Below are 5,179 nucleotides of genomic sequence, written 5' to 3' on the forward strand. Positions count from 1 at the left end.
GTCTATACACCTCATACCTCAGCCAGCCAGGCTTCCCGCTGCTGCAACTAGCACGAACGCAACAAGACGGGGCTTAGGGAGTGAGGCAGCAAGAAGCACCGGCTTGTGAGAGGAGTTGTCACTTTTTTGGGACAACCTGAGCACTGCTGCAGGCTCCTCGAGGCTTCCCCACTCTTTCTTTGCCCCAGCTGCCCTCAGGTAACCCCCAGCAGCCTGCATTGCCAAAGGAAGCTTTGGAAATAAGGAACAACAGCTCTGTTCCATGTATTACAAATCATGTTTGTCAGGTTAACATGCACAGCACAAGCAGTTTTAACAAGCAGGGTTTATACACATTGTCAATCGTCAAGATACACCAGTACCCAGGACTCGCTTAGGTACTATTGCCTCCTCCACTGTTCTTTCCAGACGCTCCCGCTTTCTGCAGCCGGCTCGCGCTTGGCTGCCGAGGCATCCTCTGGGCAGATCCTTCCCGGCTGCTCCTTTCTGCCAGAACCTGGGTCCCGCTGACAGCAGAACTGGTTTTATTTCTCCCTGAATAAACAAACACAAACATTAATTTTCAAGTCCAAACCCCACATGCCACCCACACAGCACCTAAGCTGCAAGCGTTCCTTAAGGCATCATGCAAAAGGCAAAATTGTATTGGGTGTCACAGATGTACCCAGCATCCAGGACAGAAAGCGAGTTTGTGAATTCAGCTCAACAGGTATCAGGGCCACAAAACCAAACCAGCTCTTAGTTTTCATCAGGTTTAATCTACGGATTAACCATCCACTTGGTTCTTTAAATGCTCACTTTCGTTCGGCACAGAACACCAGCACTGCAAACAGCACTTAAGGAAGAATGCAAGAGCATCCAACACCTCGAGGCTGGGATAAGTGAACCCAGGTGCCAGTGTCCATCCGCTTCTGAAGCTTGCACTCATGTTCCAGACCAGAAACCCTTCTCTTCATGTCACCTCTGTGTCTTGATAAGCAAGTTTGGATTTCCCATCCCTTTCTGGGTTTTCCAGGAGCTCAGACTCCTGGACAGGACCTACTCGCAGGTTTTCCTACTGTGTTCGGAGGAGTTGTCCTTCTGTAGGCTCGACTGACAATCTCCAAAACGCAATGTGACAGCAGAAAGAAGCAATGGGTAGAAAGGAGTGGAGGGAGGCCAGGGGCACGCTGCTGGATCCAGCTAGAGGAGAGAGGGGCAGACTAAGGCATGCTGCAAGCAAACAATGGAGGCGGCGATAAGGGGACACACACCGACTTCTCCTGGGGCTGGAGAGAACCACCTAAGGTGAGAAGCAGGACTCGCATTAGGAAAGATAACAAAAATAAAGGAAATGTGAGGCAGAAGGGTCACAGCTTTTACTGAAGGTAGCAAGCTCCGAGAAGCATCCTAAAAAATTAATAGCAGCAAGGAGGAAACGAAACGCAGGAATACAGCGAGCTGCAGCTACATGTGTGCAATTAAAATGAGGAGCAACGTTTTAGCCACCACTATCAGAGCAACTTCCAGAACACCAAAGGCCACTCCACACACTGGAGTCTCCATGGGCATGATTTGGACACCATCAATATCTTGGATCATTTGGGCATGGTTTGGACACCATCATCATCTTGGATCACTCGTGCATGGACAGTGCACAGACTGGAGATCAGTCTGTTGTACTTACCAAACCATCCTGCCTCCTTGGAGCAGCTAAGAACAGGACTCACATTGGTACCACCAGTTAACACCTTGTAGCACCAGAAAGACAGCCTGAGAACTTCCAAATAAATGGGATGTGGTCCCTTCAAATCTCTAAAATTTGACAGACTAGGGTCATTCACTTATCCCAGCCGAGTCCAGTGCCTGTGAAAGTCTGTTATTGTAAACCACACTGCTGATCTGCCTGTGGCTCTCAGCCCAAGCCCGCCAATAAGCCTTGCAGTCTCTCTGTGGAGCTCAAGCACTTCAAGTGGTTTCACCAACGCAAGTATTGTCCATGAAAACAAACAAATTGCAGGAAGACAATCCACGATTTCACGGTATTTGAGCGAAAAATTGGCAGGAACTTGAAAAGCATTATAGTTCCTCATGATGCTTTTAGCAACCCAGGACATCCCTGTAGGGGAATGCCCTCCCCTTCCTCACATGCATCTCTCCGGCAAGGGTGCAGGTCCTCAACCTGGGCACAACTCTAACCACATGCATGCACAGAACTGTTTCATTGAGCACTATGGGGAGCCAGGCCCTTGATCTTCTGACCTAGCTGAAGCGCCTTGGGAAGAAAGGATGGCTTTATTGAAGAGAAGCTGCGCTCAGACAAAGCACATGCCCTCCCATCCTCTTAGCCTCAAATCACCATAAAACAAACCAGTTACCTCACCAGCATAAAAAACAACTGTATTTTTGGAAGCATCCTACCTAGCCCCATGGCCCAGTCAAGAACAGCTAGTGAAACGTGCAAGGATGGGCACAGTTTGTGCACTTCTGGCAGTTAAAACACTGTCAGAGATAAACAGGGTCAATTAATGCGAAGCACAAAAGACACTGAACAAACACAAGCTCTCGGTAATTCAAGTGCTACGGACTAACAGGCAGATTCCACTGGTATTTTCCTTGGTAACACAAGATGTCCTCAGGCTGGATGCATGTGGCTGTTGTAGAACAACTGCAGCCCCAACCGTTAATAGTGGAGCCCCTCACTCCCAGAAGGACAGAGGGACTGGAGTGTGTCCAGAGAGGGGCAAGGAAGGTGGGGAGGGGTGTGGAGCCCCAGGCTGCTGGGGAGCGCCTGGGGGCCCTGGAGGTGTTGAGCCTGGAGAAGAGGAGGCTGAGGGGAGACCTTATCGCTCCCTACAACTGCCTGAGAGGAAGGGGGAGCTGGGGGGGATCGGGCTCTGCTCCCAGGGAACGGGTGATGGGACGAGGGGAAACGGCCTCAAGTTGTGCCAGGGCAGGTTTAGGTTGGACATTGGGAAAAATTCCTTCCCCGCAAGGGCTGTCAGGGACTGGAAGGGGCTGCCCAGGGCCAGGGTCGAGTCCCGTATTTAAAAGCCGGGCAGACGAGGTGCTTAGGGCCAGGGTTTAGTGGTGGGATGGCAGAGTTAGGGTAACGGTTGGGCTTGGTGATCTTAAAGGGCTTTTCCAACCTCAATGATTCCATGATTCCATAAGCTAAAAGAGAGAGCCTACTCAAATACCCCCCTCCCCAACGATGACACCTAAAGCAGCAGCTACATGTTTACCTCTTCGGTTTACCTGTGCCAGGCACAGTTTGAGAAGAGCTACATGCACACAAGTGGTGGCAGAAGCATGCCCTACCCTGCCGCTGACAGCTAGCTCCCCACATTTAAAAACAGCAGCACCCACTGCCATTTGGCTCCTCACTGGACACATGAATGCCGATCATCTCTGACAAAACCCAAGGCCAAAAGGCTACAGCCACCTCCAGGAGAGGACCACCACCACCAGCAAGAGAGGCAGGAGTCTGCAAGGTGGCACAGGACAAGAAGAGAAAGCCTGCGGTAGCAGAGGAAGAATCACCTTCTTGTGCCAAGCAGGAGGCAAGCCAAGACCTATCAGGCTTAGGAAGGGAACCCTAGCCCCAAATACACTTTCAGAAGTGGAAATCTGAAGCTACTCTCTTTCAATGTCCTCTCTACTCAACCTACTGCTTTCCCCATGGGATCCTTTCCTACCTCAGAGCAGTAACAGGGACCACAGATTTTCCTCCCGCTGGTAAAAAATTTTTTTAAAAATTGCTATTGGTAAATTTACTCGTAACACAGTCGGGGATATCAGGGCTGCCACAGTCTCAAGGTATCTCCCGTGACGCCTACTGGCAGTGACTATGGGCTACAGCAGCCACAAGAGGAGATTTAAATTCTCCGAAATCCTGCTCCTCTTTCTGCCCCCCAGCAGGGCTTGCCCCAGGTGCAGTAAGCCAGCTGCCCTTTCTAGGCAAGCAAAGGCTCAGTTTAGGTGCGAATAAAAAAAGTATTCTAAGAGCAGATGTCCCTCGTCCTTGCAATCAGTCCATGCTACTGCAAGGACCAGGGAGACACCTTTTACCCAGTCACCAGAGATACGTGCAGGGGTGGGACTCACTTCAAGTCTCGTCACCTCCGGACCACAGAGAAATCTCGGACACAGCTAGGCTTCACCCTCTGAAGCCGTCCCAGTACGTGAATGTGCCTCATTGTACTCCATCCTTCGCCAGACTGCCAGGTTTGCCTCGCAGCCTTGCTCACGACCCTAGGTAAACATCACGAGTCCTCTCCTGCAGCACAAACTGGCAGGTTCTCGGGTCTTCAGAGCTGCTGCCATACCCTTAACAGCCCACGCACACAGGTGGCATGCCAGACACTCTGCAGGGCCAAAGCATCATCCCTGCTAGAGCAGCCTCCCTGAGAAGACAGAGTAAAGACACCATGTAAGACTGGCAGAACATGTCCCAGCAAATCCAGTAGAACTGTTCTGAAACAGAGGAAGAGGAAAAAAAATAAGACAACAGTTTTCAGATGCACCTTCCAAAGCAGTTACCCAAGACCTTAAGTACACATTGAGCAGAGGGTCATTATTTAAGCACATTTTCTCTTGCAAACACTTATCTCAAGAGGAGGATTTGGAGAAAGAGGAGAACACAGAAGTTGAGAACTACAGAGGCCCACAAACCACTTGCACAGCACCTATGGCCTCATCGCCTCTCCAGCAAGCCCGTTTCCTCAGAACAGGCCAGGCATTCAACAGCATTACGAGACACCCAACAAAAGCAAGCTTAAATCAGCAAGCCCCAGATCCTATACAAGATACTGATGAAACTCCTTAGGCATGCAAACATCTCTGTTTAATGCATCGGGCAAGAAGCCTCCAAACAAGATGTCTGAAGGTGATCCTTAAGGTGCAGAGCGATTCCCAGAGCAGAGGGCTACACTAGTCCAAGCAATCCAAGGCAACTCTCCAAAATACTACTTCATTCTCATCTAAGTGACAGAGGGATGGATTCTCCCCTGCTCCAGTATCTACATTACCTTGGGAGGCTTAACCAGCTTAATCACCTATGAAGTGCCTGGTTTACCGAATACAAGGCTTTCATCCATCTCCCCCACTCTTTTGGGAGACTGCTCCCTTCGAGGCTGCTCAGCAGAGCCAGGGGAACTCCTCTCCCATCCACTCATCCATGCACCAGCCTTTTCCCTAC

The sequence above is a fragment of the Egretta garzetta genome, unplaced genomic scaffold, assembly GCF_000687185.1.
Source record: "Egretta garzetta isolate BGI_Z169 unplaced genomic scaffold, ASM68718v1 scaffold287, whole genome shotgun sequence".
In the NCBI taxonomy this organism is placed as follows: Eukaryota; Metazoa; Chordata; class Aves; order Pelecaniformes; family Ardeidae; genus Egretta; species Egretta garzetta.